Raw genomic sequence first — 18,793 nt, 5'->3', positions numbered from 1 at the left:
CGTTTCACCGTCGCACATGAATGACGTACCACTGTTCTGGGGTGTAGTCATTATGCCGATTCTGTTGCAAAACGTTTCGTCTGTTGCAAAACGTTTTGAACAGAAACCGTTTACTCCAAACGGAAAACGCAAACGAGAGTTTCTATTAGAAGAAATATAAGGTAGGTCCCATAGAAATAAGAATACTATAAATACGAATATTCATATTTCTATAGTAGGTCCCTCCCCGTTTCGTCCCGTTTGGTTATTAAACGGTAAATCGTTTCCGTAATGAATACACCCCTGCATTTCTCGCTGATATGAAAGTCAGTTCCAAATGTTTCGAACATTGTATCGCACCCAAGGCGTATTTTCGTTTAGACGGAGCACTTGTCGGGGAGCAGGCATCAGACAGCTTCGTGAATAGACGTTATAATATGTCTTTTTTATTTCTATGAAGCCTTTATTTCAGCAGGGAGTCATGCTGAGACCACGGTCTCTTTCGCAGATGAGACCTGCATGAACACATCAATAAACAACAATTACACTATTTATTATTTTTAACCTTTATTTAACAATGCAGTTAAGTCAGTTAAGAACAAATTATTATTTTACAATGACGGCCTACCCCGTCCAAACCCTAACCCAGACATTGCTGGGCCAATTGTGCACCGTCCTATTGGACTCGCCAATCACAGCCGGTTGTGATACAGCCTGGAATCGAACCAAGGTCTGTAGTGACACCTCTAGCACTGAGATGCAGTGCCTTAGACTGCTACGCCACTCAGGAGCCCATACTATACATAGGCTATCTATACTGAGCAAAAATATAAACGCAACATGTAAAGTGTTGAACCCATGTTTCATGAGCTGAAATATAAGATCACAGAAATGTTCCATATGCACAAAAAGCTTGTCCCTGTTAGTGAGCATTTCTCCTTTGCCAAGATAATCCATCCACCTGACAGGTGTGGCATATCAAGAAGCTAATTAAACAGCATGATCATTACACAGGTGCACCTTGTGATGGGGACAATAAAAGGCCACTCTAAAATGTGTAGTTTTGTCACACAACCAAATACCACAAATGTCTCAAGTTTTGAGGGAGTGTGCAATTGCCATGCTGACTGCAGGAATGTCCACCAGAGCTGTTGCCAGAGCATTTAATTTTCATTTCTCTACCATAAGCCACCTCCAACTATAATATGTGAGCAGAGCTGGAGTGGAGCGTGCCCAATTTGACTGGAGCACAGAGTAAGATTCCCAAAGGCTGGAGCGTTGGCCTTCTCACCCGCTCCAATTATTAGCTCCAGTAGTGCTCACTTCACTAGCTCAGGGCATGCCTGGCCCAGCATGCATTTGTAGTCATCTTGTGTGCTGCTATAGCCCCTTGCTTTAGCTACTGTCATGGAGTTCACTAAATATTTTCATAAAGAAACTGATAAAACACACAGGTGCAAAATCAAGGTGACTTACAAAGATGAGGACCAAGAGCAAGAGAGGGAGTGTGGTGATGTAGTGTCCACAACTAAAGAATCATTGTGGAATCTGAAAAGACATATCCCGAAAGCATGACGGTGTACTTACTATGTGCACATCCTAAAAGAAAGGACTGAAGTGGGTAAATAACTAAGTGTGTCGTTGTAGCAAACTATTTATAAACTAAAAATCAGATCTCTTAAACATGTTGTTCATTTTTGTTCTATTATCTATACAATATGCAATAATTGATTTTGGCCCAATAAGCCTGTCATATTCCCATGTATGTTCAAGGAGCTTTCCGTTTTAAATTTGGGTTATTTTGCCTAAAAACCTTTAGGCCTACCTATAGAAAAATAAAAAACAACTGCATCTCTGCCCAGCCTGGCAAGAGAGGCCAAAAGGGTGTTAAGCATCCCCAGTGGCTCTGCAAGTGAGAAGAGGATATTCTCCGCTGCTGGCCTGCTCTCCAGGCACCATCGCATGAGCCTGAAGCCACAGACTGGCCAAACTACTGTTTCTAAAAATTAATTCAAGGCACTAATAAGACATTTTTTATTTAATTTATATTTAATTCTAAGTAAGTCACAGCCTATATTCACAATTTCAAATAAAATAAAATGTATCTTTATTCAAATACTTTTCATTGAAATCCATATGGTTTGGTTTCAATACTTCAAAACCAAATGGTAGGTCCAGGTAGTCACTAAAATAGATGAGTGTTGGTTTAAATTGGGATTTTAATGAATGGAGCAAATTTGGATCAGCAGTTTTTTTTCCTGTGAGCCCAAGTGGTTTTAGCGAAGCTGTTGGAAAGGACATGGAGCACTCCATGAGCGAAGAACTGGATTTCCTACCATGCAACTCCGCTCACATGCTCTGCCTCCAACATCATTTTAGAGAATTTGGCAGTACTTCCAAGTGGCCTCACAACCGCAGACCACGTGTAATGGGGGCTGAGGAGTATTTATGTCTGTAATAACACCCTTTTGCGGTGAAAAACTCATTCTGATTGGCTGGGCCTGGCTCCCCAGCGGGGGGGCCAATGCCCTCTCAGACCCACCCATAGCTGCGCCCCTGCCTAGTCATGTGAAATAAATAGATTAGGGCCTAATGAATTTATTTCTACTGACTGATTTGCTTATATGAATTGTAACTCAGTAAAATCGTATAAATTGTTGCATGTTGCGTTTGTATTTTTGTTCGGTGTATAATATACACATCAATTGCACAAAACACGAAAAGCAAAACACAATCATAGGAAACAAACAAATCTTCAGTAAAAAAGGCCCTTCAACATCCACCTGCAGTGCCCTACAGGCACCAACTCCACCAGCATTAAAGCAGCAATTAGCATTAGAAACAATAAGAAAGTCCATCCCCGCCCCTGTTTCTGTAAAACGCGGAGGAATGTGGCTGGAGAAATGCAACCACTCTCAAATTCATAGACAGAGCTATGGATGCAAGGACTGACCATCCATGATATCAAAATTATAGTTTAAACCATGTTTTGAGGCAATATATTGTTTGTTTACATTTACTTTGTTGACAAGCATTGGAGAAAAAAATACTTAATATTTTGGGTTTTGATAGGGTACTACAGTTGAACTAAGCTCATTGGGGCATTTATAAGTTATATTCTTAAAGGATCAATGGGTAGGCCTATATATAATTAATTTATAAGTCCAAAAATGGATGTAGCAACTCCAGATTTCCCCTTTAAGGAGTTTTGGAGATTATTCCATGAGGAGCAAAACAACTAAAAGCAGATTTACCTAACTCAGTGAAAACACTGGTTGAATCATTGCTGTTTCCAAGTCCTTTCAATGAAATGACATTGAACCAACGTGGAATTGATGTCGAATTGACATCTGTGCCCAGTGTGTACACACTGTGTTGTGTCTTTTAAATCATTTTCAAACCAGCTACACATAGCCTGGTCCAGACCAATTAGTCAAAGCCTCTGAATAATTACTGAGTGATCCACAGTATCGAAGGCTTTAGACAGGTCAATAAAAATGTCCAGACAGTGTTTCTTCTTATCCAATCAATTAAGAACATCATTTCAAGACATGGAATATGAGGGTATACTGAGATATCGATGGGTTGGACAATACTTTTCTCACCAATCATTTTGAAAAAATGTATACTTAAAAACTGGAAATCAACCAATCCTCCATCGTTAACACAATGGAAAGGTCAAATGCTTTATTGTCTAAATGTTGAAAGTGCATGGGTGACTGAGAAACAAAATGGTGCAGTTTGAGGCCATGTGACGGAGAGTAATATGGGTGCTGGAGATGGGGGTGTGAGCAGGTGAGTCTGGACTGGGGTGATGTTGTGGATGTTTGTTTGTGTCTGTACGTTGTCGTTTGTATGTGGATGTTTTCTATTGTAAAAAAAGAAATCATAAATAAAATCTTAAATTAAGAAAAAAGGATTGGGAAAATCATTGAAAACCAAAGAAGTAGCAGAGATGATGCTATGACCTGGTCTGAAACCTGACTAGTGTACATTTAGAATACGTTTCCTAGTTAAAAAGGATCTAAGTTGAGTATTTTAGGATTCTAGATTTTGTATTTTATTTAGGTCTCACGGCTCACCACCTTTGTGAAGAGTGAGTATATAGGCTACTTTCCAGACCCTGAGGATGGTACCAGAATCAATTGTAAGGTTAAACATATGTGTGAAAGATTCTGCGACCAGAGGAGCAGAAAGCTACAGTAAGAAAGGATCAAGCAACTCAGCCCCAGTGGATTTTTTTTTACATCAATCTTGCGCAAGGCGTCTAGAACATCACAAATATAAAGTTATTGAAATGAAAATAAAGATTCAATAGAAGTTGACAGAACTCCAATCGAGCTAACTAGAGGCTGGGAGAGGGGCAGTCAGTCGACCGGCTGACCAGGGTAAATTAAACGACCATTTCTTTCAAAAAGCCCGTTGAGATAAAATGCTGATTAAAAGCAACACTTACCTAATTTTTCTCAGTAATGATGCCAGAGTATGACACAACTTGCTTAGGCAGGGAAGGAGAGGAATTTCCACACTTCAGTGCATTAACTTTTTTCAAAACTTTAGACTTATCACCAGCAGAGTCTGAGATAGAACTGAGAAAGTAGCTTGATGTAGCTTTCTTGATTGAAGTGCATCTATTTCTCAATTGCATTAAAATCTGCTAATCAGCTACAGAGTCCGTTTTTCCAGCCTTGACCCAGGCCTGATTTCTCATCATAACAGGATCTCAAAGTTCTAGAGAGAACAAAGGATTTGTTTTTAAGGGAGGTGTTTGTCTGAGAGAGAGAAATAGATTAGACCAAATCTAGAGCTGATTCAGAGTCAGGCATTCAGCTGATGGAGGAAGGGTCAAAGTAATACATATCATGAAGAAAAGCTTGTAAGGGAAAAAAACTAATGAATTATACAAGGATCAGTGCTAATCTGTTTGGTATCTCTAATACATTCAATAGGACAGTGATTACTTAGATCATTAGCAAAGACACCACTGGACAAGTACTTGTGGGGGCTATTTGTCAGAATTATGTCAGTCAGTGAGGAGTTTGCTGGATTTTTAACATTAATCAGTGTGGGTTTTGCAATCAGTTTTGTATTTGTATTTATTATAGATCCCCGTTACTCTTCCTGGGGTCCAGAAAAATTAAGGCAGCTTATCCAATTTTAAAACATTACAATACATTCACAGATTTCACAACACACTGTGTGCCCTCAGGCCCCTACACCACCACTACCACATATCTACAGTACTAAATCCATGTGTATGTATTGTGCGTATGTGTGTGTGTATGCATGTGTCTGTGTCAATGTTTGTGTTGCTTCACTGTCCGAGCTGTGTGCCAGTAGTTGAGACAGACAGCTCGGTGCATTCAATATGTCAGTACCTCTCATAAATAAAAGTAGTGATGAAGTCAATCTCTTCACTTTCAGCCAGGAGAGACTGACATGCATATTATTAATATTAGCTCTCTGTGTACATCCAAGGGCCAGTCTTGCTGCCCGGTTCTGAGCCAATTGCAATTTTCCTAAGTACTTTTTCGTGGCACCTGACCACACAACTGAACAGTAGTCAAGGTGTGACAAAACTAGGGCCTGTAGGACCTGCCTTGTTGATATTGTTGTTAAGAAGGCAGAGCATCGCTTTATTATGGACAGACTTCTCCCCATCTTAGCTACTACTGCATCAATATGTTTTGACCATGACAGTTTACAATCTAGTGTTACTCCAAGCAGTTTAGTCATCTCAATTTCCACATTATTTATTTATTATTATTTAAGATTTAGTTGAGGTTTGGGGTTTAGTGAGTGTTTTGTTCCAAATACAATGCTTTTAGTTTTAGAAATATTTAGGGCTAACTTATTCCTTGCCACCCACTCTGAAACTAACTGCAGCTCTTTGTTGAGTGTTGCAGTCATTTCAGCCGCTGTAGTAGCTGACGTGTATAGTGTTGAGTCATCCGCATACATAGAAACTCTGGCTTTACTCAAAGTTAGTGGCATGCACCCCACAATCATTTTATCATAAATTTCTCTCAGCCAATCATCAGTCATTTGTGTAAGTGCTGTGCTTGTTGAGTGTCCTTCCCTATGAGCATGCTGAAATTCTGTTGTCAATTTGTTTAATGTAAAATAGCATTGTATCTGGTCAAACACCATTTTTCCCCCAGAAGTTTACTAAGGGTTGGTAACAGGCTGATTGGTCGGCTATTTGAGCCAGTAAAGGGGTCTTTACTATTTATTCTTGGGTAGCGGAATGACTTTAGCTTCCCTCCAGGCCTGAGGGCACACGCTCTCTAGTAGGCTTAAATTGAAGATGTGGCAAATAGGAGTGGCAACAGGCTTAGTTGAGCCTGGTTAAAGTCAAGACAAATATTATTAAAATGGTCTGATGCCGGGGTAAGCCACTCTAAGTTAAAATCCCCTAAAATGACTAATTCAGATGACAGAAATGGTTTTGCATACTTACAAATAGTACAAGCAGCATCCGGCAGTGCAACAGATAATGTATTTTGGCTTATGGCCACATCTATAACCAAAACCTCACATTTTGGGGGATAGTGATAGTTAAACATGATGCCACAAGAGTTGATTTCACATATGTAGCCACCCCTCCCCCCTTTCAGTCACACCTGAGATGTTGTAATCAGCAATGTCAATGTCCTTATTCGGGATCGAGCCATTTCCCCAAGTCATGCGTCCAGATATCAAGAACCCACTGGTTGAATCAACGTTGTTTCCATGTCATTTCAATGACATTACACTGAACCAACGTGGACATTGAATTAACATCTGTGCCTAGTGGGAAGGTCCTATTATTTCAGATCCACACATCAAAGTTGTAGGGCGGCTAGGGCCTAAAGGCCTAAAAGCAGGTAGGAGGCAGGGGCTGGGCTAGGAACATGAAAGAGATCTCAGAAATCTCTTTATGTTCCTAGGGGCTGAGTAGGGATGGAAATGGAACTGTGCTGACCTAGTAAATGCTTTTTTTCTCTGGCGTTTCTCAACAGAAACATAGTTAGGAATAAGGTAGGTAGGCCAGGCTTAGTCGTGTGTGGCCTGATGCCAAAGATGGTCAGATTAATATAGAGTTTGTAAGCCGAACAAAAAAGCACATTCAATTACACTTTGTAATCAATTTTAATGTTATAATACAATAGAATTAAAAGGTTAATTTATGAACAAAAGAGAAAGACTCATGTTGTTAACACAAAAACACACACTGGTTAATCCATTATTTTTTATCAACAGTGTTGTGGACTCACAGTAGGTCTATGCTATGCTATACCTTAATGGGGATTTTTTATTATTGACACCCTCAGTAGCATTTTCTAAGGACTCATTTTTGACTGGGATGGTGTTAAACTTGAGTCATGCCTGATTCAATCTGAAAATCATACACTATGTGACCAAAAGTATGTAGACACCTGTAAGTTGAACATCTCATTCCAAAATCATGGGCATTAATATAGAGTTGGTCCCCCTTTACTGTTACAACAGCCTCCACTCTTCTGGGAAGGCTTTCCACTAGATGTTGGAACATTGCTGCGGGGACTTGCTTCAATTCAGCCACAAGAGCATTAGTGAGGTCGGGCATTAGGCCTGGCTTGCAGTTGGCATTCCAATTCATCCCAAAGGTGGTCGATGGGGTTGAGGTCAGGGCTCTGTGCAGGCCAGTCTAAGTTCTTCCACACCGATCTCGACAAACTATTTCTGTATGGACCTCGCTTTGTGCACAGGGGCAGTGTCATGCTGAAACAGGAAAGGGCCTTTCAAACTGTTGCCACAATGTTGGAAGCACAGAATCGTAGAGAATGTCATTGTATGCTGTAGCATTAAGATTTCCCTTCACTGGAACTAAAAGGGCCTAGCCCGAACCATGAAAAACAGCCCCAGACCATTATTCCTCCTCCACCAAACTTTACAGTTGGCACTATGCATTCGAGCAGGTAGCGTTCTCCTGGCATCCGCCAAACCCAGATTTGTCCGTCGGACTGCCAGATGGTGAAGTGTGATTCATCGCTCCAGAGAACGCATTTCCACTGCTCCAGAGTCCAATGGTGGCAAGCTTTACACCACTCCAGCCGATGCTTGGCAATCTTAGGCTTGTGTGCGGCTGCTCGTCCTTGGAAAACCATTTCATGAAGCTCCCGACGAACAGTTATTGTGCTGACGTTGCTTCCAGAGGCAGTTTGGAACTCAGTAGTGAATGCTGCAACCGAGAACAGGCGATTGTTACACGCTACGCGCTTCAACACTCGGCGGTCCCGTTCTGTGAGCTTGTGTGGCTTACCATTTCTCATTGTTGCTCCTAGACGTTTCCACTTCACAGCACTTACAGTTGACCGGGACAGCTCTAGCTGGGCAGAAATTTTACCAACTTACTTGTTGGAAAGTTGGCATCCTATGACGGTGCCATGTTGAAAGTCACTGAACAGTTTTACTGCCAATTTTTGTCTGTGGAGATTGCATGGCTGTGTCCTCGATTTTATACACCTGTCAGCAACAGGTGTGGCTGAAATAGCCGAATCCACTCATTAGAAGGGGTGTCTACATACTTTTGCATATATAGTGTACTCCCAGATAAGAGATGAAAGTTGAGGATCCTGTCAGGCTAGAGGAAACAGAGGAACAACCCCCATTATGGCTGCCGGTGTCTTGTTAGGTGGTAAAACTGTCTCTGGATCCACCTCCTTCTCTAACCCACCAGCTCATTGAACCTCCAGGGCTGCAAACAGGGTCCAGTCTCCAGTAGTCAAGGAATTCCTATACACCCAGAGACACACCTAGACGCTCATCTAATGTTAAATGTCCCAGTGTTTGAGGCACTGGCTCAGCTCTCAGGCTTGAAGGAAAGAGAGGATGTCCAAGGTGGTCCATCTGTACTTCCTAATAGGAATCACCTCCTTCAGAGATATCATTCTGGTCCTCACAGCAGTGTGCTTACCTGCTAAGTGAGATAAATCATTGTTAAAGGGTCAATCTGCAGTTCAAACAACAACAAAGCAGCCACCCCACCACAGTTTTAGTTAGCAGCTGAGGAATGGGGTTGGGCCTCATGTTTTTAGGCACTACAGTGTTTGTTAAGCATTACATTGTTTATAAACAATGTAGTAAAAATGTTGAGCAAAACTCATGTGGCATTTAGAAGTTATATTGTTCAAGAAAAGGAATTATGCGAGAAATGGCGGTGAAAACGATTTTACATTAGGGTTAAGTGCCTTGCTAAATGAAAGATTGTTCACCTTATCTGCTCAGGAATTCGAACTAGCAACCTTTCGCTTACTAGCCCAGCGCTCTAACTGCTTGGCTATCTGCTGCCCATTCAGGCTATATCCGCACTAGGTGGTGGGCCGAAGTTGATCGATCCCAACCGAAAGATTAGCAGATTTTTTTGAATATGACAGTAAAACATTCTTATGATGACTATAACATTTCTTGGCACTATAAATCCTTCCACATTTCAAAAATATATTTCAACACTCAGGCAAATTTTATGAACTGCTAAATTTGTAACAAGTCACAATTCCCATACATACCCCCCGTGATGAAAGCAGCCAAAGGAGAATGGCAAGAATCGTCAAGCTAACAGGTGGGCCACAAACAGGCAAATAATGGTGCAGTACAACAGTTTTGTGCAGAACCGCATCTCGAAATGCACAACTCATCGGTCCTTGTCGGATGGGCTATTGCAACAGACGACCACACCGGGATCCTACCAGCTAAAAACAAGAAGAAGTGCCTCCAGTGGGCACGTGATCACCAACACTGGAAAAATGAGGAGTAGAAAAACATTGCCTGGTTCAACAAATCCTGGTTCCTGTTGCATTATGCTGATGGCAGAGTATTGCATGGTTTGTAATGCTTGTTAGTTTCAACAAAGGAACTATCAGCCATACTTTTGTTTGTGTTGATTTGAATAACTAATGCTATAGGTTCGAAGTTTATGAAAATGAACCATGCGTCAATATTGCAATGTTGCTCAACCACAATATGTTGCATTACAATATTCATTGGACTAAAATGGATCACATTATAGCTATATTAAACATAATTTTCAAATTTTTCCACATTTTATTGTATTACAGCCCGAATTTAAAATGGATTCAATTGAGATTTTGTGTCACTGATCTACACACAATACCCCATAATGTCAAAGTGGAATAATTTAGTTAATTAATAAAAAATGAAAATCTGAAATGTCTTCAGTCAATAAGTATTCAACCCCTTTGTTATAGCAAGCCTAAATAAGTTCAGGAGTAAAAATGTGCTTAACAAGTAACATAATAAATTGCATGGACTCACTCTGTGTGCAATAATCATGTTTAACATGATTTTTAAATGACTACCCCCTCTCTGTACCTGACACATATAATTATCTGTAAGGTCCCTCAGTCAAGCAGTGAATTTCAAGCACAGATTTAACAAGAAAGACCAGGGAGGGAACCTATTGGTAGATGGGTAAAAAAAAACAGACATTGAATATCTCTTTGAGCATGGTTATTAATTAACACTTTGGATGGTGTATCAATACACCCAGTCACTACAAAGCTACAGGCGCCCTCTCTAACTCAGTTGCCGGAGAGGAAAGAAACCGCTCAGGGATTTTACCATGTGGCCAATGGTGATTTTAAAATAGTTATAGAGTTTAATGGCTGTGGAGGAAATAGGAAATAACTGACGATGGATCAACAACATTGTACCTAATCCACAATACAGTGCACTGGGAAAGTTCAGACCCCTTGACTTTTCCCACAATTTATTAGGTTACAGCCTTATTCTAAAATTGATGAAATATTTATTTTTCTCATCAACCTACACAAAATACCCCATAATGACAAAGCGAAAACAGGTTTTTACACATTTTTGCTAATTTCTTAAAAACAGAACATTTACTCAGTACTTTGTTGAAGCACCTTTGGCAGCGATTACAGCCTCGAGTCTTGTGTATGACACTACAAGCTTGGCACACCTCTATTTGGGGAGTTTCTCCCATTCTTCTATGCAAATCCACTCAAGCTCTGTTAGGTTGGATGGGGAGCGTCGCTGCACAACTATTTTTTGATCTCTCCAGAGATGTTCGATCAGGTTCAAGTCCTGGCTTGACGTTGGAGGTGGCTTATGGTAGAGAAACAGGGCTTAAAATGAACACCCTCCAAATGCAGGTAGATTTAGGTACTGGTGGGTAAGAATGTCTATTTCACCAGTCATGTTGGCAGGTGGTCAATTTGCAGGGCTCTACAGTGCAATACATTTACAAATAAAAATAGTATGAGCATATGCGAGTTGCGATTTATTGTAGAAAAATGCTGCAGTAGCTCTTTTCAAAGTATGTCTGCTGTTTTGTTTCATAGCTTCTAATCGCACAAAGAAATATGAATCCCATATCCCACATCATGCAGCTACACTGCCTGGCAGTAGAGCTGTGCGCTCTGAGTGAAATGCTGATAGATTCATTTTTTTAAAGTTAAAAGATTAGTCACAAAATATTCAATGAAATTGAGCAATATACCATATTAGTAATACATTTATTGTTTTATAAACATTACAAAGCATGGTCATCCATTTGTTTTTTATGTAATTATGGCAAACAAAATAATTTTCTGGCCAAAAAATCAGAGTGGCTGGTAGATTTTTTCATCTACCTGCCACAGTGGCTGGTGGAACATAAAGTACATTTTAGTCCTTGTAAAGAAAGTAACATTCCATTCTCTGGCAACAGCTCTGGTGGACATTCTTGCAGTCAGCATGCCAACTGGGGCATTGTGTTGTGACACAAAATGGCACATTTTAGAGTGGCCATTGATTTTCCCCAGCATATCGTGGGCGACAGGAAAAGCGGGGCCGAGCACGCCACCATTCACATTGACAGCGCTGTCATGGAGCGGGTCGAGAGCGTGAAGTTCCTTGGCTTTCCACATCACTAACAAACTATCATGGCGTAAACACACCAAGACAATCGTGAAGAGAGACTGAAAAGAGAGACTGAAAGATTTGGCATGTGGACTGTGGGCATTTTTGCTTACTTTTTGTTGTTCTAAATAGATGGCTGGAAGGGTTATATTAGATTGTGTAGAAATGCAGGAAATTAGCTTTAGATGCCCCCAAAAATGGGAGGACCCCCCGCCAAGTTATGTCCCCCCCAGTTCTAAAACCAAAGTTGCACCCCAGGTAGTGCGTACAGCCCAGTACATGACTGGGGCCCAAGCTTTCTACCATCCAGGACCTCTATACCAGGCGGTGTCAGGGGAAGGCCCTAAAAATGGACTCCAGCTACCCTAGTCATAGACTGTTCTCTCTGCTACCACATAGCAAGACGTACTGGAGCGCCACGTCTAGGTCCAAAAGGCTTTTTAACAGCTTCTACCCCCAAGCCATTAGACTGCTAAACAGTTAATCAAATGTCTACCCGGACTATTTGCATTGACCCCCTTTTTTATGCTGCTACTACTCGCTGTTTATTATTTATGCATAGTCACTTTACGCCTACCGACATGTACATATTACCTCAATTAACTTGTACCCCCGCACATTGACTCGATACCGGTACCTCCTATATATAGCCTCGTTATTATTTTATTGTTTTACTTTAGTTTATTAGCAAATATTTACTTACTTAAAAAAAAAATTCTGCATTGTTGGTTAAGGACTTGTAAGTAAGCATTTCACGGTAAGGACTACACCTGTTGTATTCGGCGCACATAACAAATCAAATTTGATTTGAAGGTGCACCTGTGTAATGATCATGCTGTTTAAATCAGCTTCTTGGATTATCTTGGCAAAATGAGAAATGCTTAATAACAGGGATGTAAACAAATTTATGCACACAATTTGAGAGAAATAAGCTTTTTGTGCAAATGAAAATTTCTTGGACCTTAGTTTTCAGCTCATGAAACTAACACTTTACATGTTGCGTTTATAGTTTTGTCCAGTATATACATATACAATTCAGATTTTTCAGGGTGCTCCCTCGGCTAGACTTAGTCCCCCAATAAATTAGTCTGGCTGACACCAGCTCTCAAGTCCTGGAAAAGCTGTTTTGTTTTGCTCGCACGAAGCGCCGTTAATAAAGAGGCTGTTCCCTCAGCAAGGTAGGTCCTGTGTTTCTGAACCCAGAAGAGCTGACTGGCTGGCTTGATGAAACAGAAATGCTGGGACGGTCCTATGTAAAACAATAGATCAGGATTCGTTCCATTCGAAACGGGGCTATCCAACCAGCGTAGGGTGCTGTCTTGAAGTCTAACTAGCGCAAAACTTTGGACATCGTTTGCGCTTAACATGAATAGGACGGATAAATCATTACACACATTTTAAAATGTTAATACAACCCTTCTACATTTAAACGAGTGACATATTAGACAAATGCAACCTGTAAAACATAATGATCTAATGGCTTGCAAGTATCAACTAATGTCAGCTAGCATAGCTAACTAGCAATTTTCATCCCAAAACTAGCCCGCTAATAACATTTGCTTGCTATCAACCCGAAATCGGCTACCTAATCAAATGTATGGATTAGTTATACATTTACCAAATAGCTAATTATAGGCTGAACATTTCCTTACTCAACTTACCAACATTACGACCAGAAATACGACTTTCCCGAAGCGTATCCTCTGTTTGGACCACCACCCAGGACAATGGATCAGATCCCAGTAGGCGACCCAAAACAACTGCGCCGCAGAAGTGGCAGACGCAGCGGTCTTCTGGTCAGGCTCCGTAGACGGGCACATCGCTCACCGCTCCCGAGTATACTACTCGCCAACGTCCAGTCTCTTGACAACAAGGTAGACGAAATTCGAGCAATGGATGCCTTCCAGAGAGACATCAGAGATTGTAAAAAAAATTGTTTCACGGAAACATGGCTCACTCGGGATACGAGTCGGTACAGCCACCCGGTTTCTTCACGCATCGCGCAGACAGAAACAAACATCTCTCTGGTAAGAAGAAGGGTGGTCTCTGGTAAGAAGAAGGGTGGTGGTGTATGACTTATGATTAACGAGTTGTGGTGGGATCATAACAACATACAGGAACTCAAGTCCTTTTGTTCACCTGACCTAGAATTCCTTACAATCAAATGCCGACCGTATTATCTACCAAGAGAATTCTCTTTGATTATAATCACAGCCGTGTATATCCCCCCCCCCAAGCAGACACCTTGACGGCCCTGAAAGAACTTAATTGGACTATGTAAACTGGAAACCACATATCCTGAGGCTGCATTTATTGTAGCTGGGGATTTTAACAATATCAGCATATTGAATGCGCGACCCGGGCTTGCAAAATTCTGGATCATTGCTACTCTAATTTCCGCGAAGCATACAAAGCCCTCCCTCGCCCTCCTTTCGGCAAATCTGACCACGACTCCATTTTGTTGCTCCCAGCCTATAGACAGAAACTAAAACAGGAAATGCCCGTGCTCAGGTCTGTTCAATGCTGGTCCGACCAATCTGATTCCACGCTTCAAGATTGCGTCGATCACGTGGACTTGGATATGTTCCGGATAGCATCGGACAACAACATTGATGTATACGCTGATTCGGTGAGCGAGTTTATTAGCAAGTGCATCGGTGATGTTGTACCCACGGTGACTATTAAAACCTTTCCTAACCAGAAACCGCAGATTGATGGCAGCATTCAGCGCGAACCACTGCTTTTAATCATGGCAAGGTGACCGGAAACATGACCGAATACAAACAGTGTAGCTATTCCCTCTGCAAGGCAATCAAACAAGCTAAGCATCAGTATAGAGACAAAGTAGTCGCAATTCAACGGCTCAGACACAAGACGTATGTGGCAGGGTCTACAATCAATCACGGATTACAAAAAGAAAACCAGCCCCGTCGCAGACACTGATGTCTTGCACCCAGACAAACTAAACAACTTCTTTGCTCGCTTTGAGGACAATACAATGCCACTGACACTTCCCGCTACCAAAGACTGTGGGCTCTCCTTCACCGCAGCCAACGTGAGTAAAACATTTTAACGTTTTAACCCTCACAAGGCTGCCGGCCCAGACGGCATCCCTAGCCGCGTCCTCAGAGCATGCGCAGACCAGCTGGCTGGTGTGTTTACGGACATATTCAATCAATCCCTATCCCAGTCTGCTGTTCCCACATGCTTCAAGAGGGCCACCACTGTTCCTGTTCCCAAGAAAGCTAAGGTAACTGAGCTAAATAACTATCGCCCCATAGCACTCACTTCCATCATCATGCATCGTGCTTTGAGAGACTAGTCAAGGATCATATCACCTCCACCCTACCCGACAACCTAGACCCACTCCAATTTGCTTACCGCCGTAATAGGTCCACAAACAACGCAATCACACTGCACACTGCCCTAACCCATCTGGACAAGAGGAATACCTATGTAAGAATGCTGTTCATCGATTACAGCTCAGCATTTAACACCAGAGTACCCTCCAAACTCGTCATTAAGCTCGAGACCCTGGGTCTCGACCCCACCCTGTGCAACTGGGTCCTGGACTTTCTGACGGACCGCCCCCAGGTGGTGAGGGTAGGAAACAACATCTCCACCCCTCTGATCCTCAACCCTGGAGTCCCACAAGGGTGCATTCTAAGCTCTCTCCTGTACTCCCTGTTCACCCATGACTGCGTGGCCATGCATGCCTCCAACTCAATCACCAAGTTTGCAGACGACACTACAGTGGTAGGCTTGATTACCAACAACGACGAGACAGCCTACAGGGAGGAGGTGAGGGCCCTCGGAGTAGGGTGTCAGGAAAATAACCTCACACTCAACGTCAAAAAAACAAAAGAGATGATCGTGGACTTCAGGAAACAGCAGAGGGAGCACCCCCCTATCCACATCTACAGGACAGTAGTGCAGAAGGTAGGAAAGTTAAGGTCCCTGGCGTACACATCACGGACAAACTGAAATGGTCCACCCACAGAGACAGCGTGGTGAAGAAGGCGCAACAGAGCCTCTTCAACCTCAAGAGGCTGAAGAAATTTGGCTTGTCACCTAAAACACTCAAACTTTTACAGATGCACAATCGAGAGCATCCTGTCGGGCTGTATCACCGCCTGGTATGGAAACTGCTCCGCCCACAACCTTAAGGCTCTCCAGAGGGTAGTGAGGTCTGCACAACGCATCACCGGGGGCAAACTACCTGCCCTCCAGGACACCTACACCACCCGATGTCACTGGAAGACCAAGATCATCAAGGACAACAACCACCCGAGCCACTGCCTGTTCACCCCGCTACCATCCAGAAGGCGAGGTCAGTACAGGTGCATCAAAGCTGGGACCGAGAAACTGAAAAACAACTTCTATCTCAAGGCCATCAGACTGTTAAACAGCCATCACTAACATTGAGTGGCTGCTGCCAACATACAGACTCAATCTCTAGCCCCTTTAATAATTGGATGTAATAAATGTATCACTAGTCACTTTAAACAATGCCACTTTATATAATGTTTACATACCCTACATTACTACATTATCTCATATGTATATACTGTACTCTATACCATCTACTGCATCTTGCCTTTGCCGTTCGGCCATCGCACATCCACATATTTATATGTACATATTCTTAATCATTCCTTTACACTTGTGTGTATAAGGTAGTTCTTGTGAAATTGTTAGATTACTTGTTAAATATTACAGGACGGTTGGAACTAGAAGCACAAGCATTTCGCTACACTCACATTAACATCTACTAACCATGTGTATGTGACCAATACAATTTGATTGATTTAGCTTTGTATTCTTGTTACGACTGTACTACCCATGTTTACTTCTGGCAAGTTTCTTCTTCTTTAAAGTTTTATGACAGACAACACCTATTGGTGTATTGCCGCCACCGACTGTACGGGGTCTTCTTTTTTTAAATATTATTGCGGTCCGCAAACAAATGCTGTAGATGCATGCCGCCACCAGGGTTGGGTAAGTTACTTTCTAAATGTAACCCGTTCGTTACTAGTTACCTGTACACAATTGTAATCAGTAATGTAACATTTGGATTACCCAAACTCAGTAACGTAATCTGATTACCTTGTTACTTTTAGATGACTTTCCCTTTTAAGAGGCATTACACCATGCACAAACCGTGCGCCATCATGCGCGAATTGATTGTCCCCCCACACCAAACACGATCACGACATGCAGGTTGAAATATCCAAAACAAACTCTGAACCAATTATATTAATTTGGGGACAGGTCGAAAAGCATGAAACATTTATGGCAATTTAGCTAGCTAGCTTGCAGTTTCTAGCTAATTTGTCCTGGGATATAAACATTGAGTTGTTATTTTACCTGAAATGCACAAGGTCCTCTACTCCAACAACTAATCCACACATAAAAACAGTCAACCGAATCATGTCTAGTCATTTCTCCTCCTTCCAGGCTTCTTCTTTGGACTTTATATGGAGATTGGCAACTAACTTTCATAATAAGGTGTATTACCACAACCGACCTCAGTTCATCTTTCAATCACCCACATGGGTATAACCAATGAGGAGATGGCACGTGGATATATGCTTCTAAAAGCCAATGAGGAGATGGGAGAGGCAGGACTTGCATCTCATTCTGCGTCACAAATAGAAGCAACTTCTATTTTAGAGCCTGGCAACGCAGACGCTCGTTGGCGTGCACGAGCAGTGTGGGTGCAATGATTGAATAACATGTATGTGTACATTTATTTTGCAATGCTCGCGCACGCGACGCGTCCGGTTTGGGCAGCGTGTCAGAAGACAAAAATGTTCGTTACCAATTGAACAACATCTATTACAGGATAAAGTTTACATAGCTGGCCATATGGATGTTACATTTTACTTTATGTGTTGGTTGTGTAGGCTTCTTCCAACCCATCGCTTTCTACTACATATAATATGATTAAATTATCTTTACATTAATATATATAATTTATAAATACAAAAATGGATGGAGCAACTGCAGATTGGCACTTTAAGTCTCTCAAAAGTGTGCGAGTTTGAGCATGTCCATTAGGCCTACGGAATTTTTTTTGTTATCAGAATGAATTAGATTGCGCAATAAAAGCCCCACTTTTATTCCACAGGCTGGGATCCGCACTATACAGCTGTTGCAAGAGCGCATTTTTCACTGGCTGTTCACTAGTTTCAAAAACAAGCATTGATAGGCAGCTTAAACTTCTTGAATTTAACCATCGAGTTCAAATACACATTTCGAGTTCTGAACAGCCATCCACAACAACCCGTTAGGCGCAAATAGCTAAATGAGAGAGCAGCAGTGTGAGTCACACCAATGCGCTATGTACATATCAATAAGTGATATCCGTATCTCCGTAGACTACACTGCTCTCATCCTTACATCCAAGCGTTTATTGAAATTGGATAATCTTTGGACGCCGACAGCAGTCGCACCATTGGAAGACGTAGCTTGGTCTGTAGCCTACAAAAGCCTCTTCCTGCTCTTTTCCCGCGATCCATCAAACACATTTGGTGTATCATCTGACTTGGGGTCAGACACGATCACGTGGAACAAACTTACATTTGCGCCTTTTCTCAATGTTGATTTGAATGTCATAAAAAAACAGAAGTGTCAAATATGTTTTTTCGCAAACATCATTTCTGAATTGAAAAGTAATCTTCGAAGTAATCTAGTTTTTCAAAAGTATCTGTAATCAGTTCACAATATTTTTGTTAGTAACGTAACGGATTACATTTACCAGTTTTTGTAATCCCTTACATGTAATCCGTTACTCCCCAACCCTGGCCGCCAGATACTGTTTTGGCTGTATACCAGCCCAAATAATTAAATCCAATGTACTCCTTTTTTCAGATTCAACTGCCAACGCCCATCCCTACAGGCTCTGGGG

This window comes from Salvelinus alpinus, chromosome 13 (genome assembly GCF_045679555.1).
Source record: "Salvelinus alpinus chromosome 13, SLU_Salpinus.1, whole genome shotgun sequence".
Lineage (NCBI taxonomy): Eukaryota > Metazoa > Chordata > Actinopteri > Salmoniformes > Salmonidae > Salvelinus > Salvelinus alpinus.
This window is presented reverse-complemented; position numbering follows the sequence as displayed.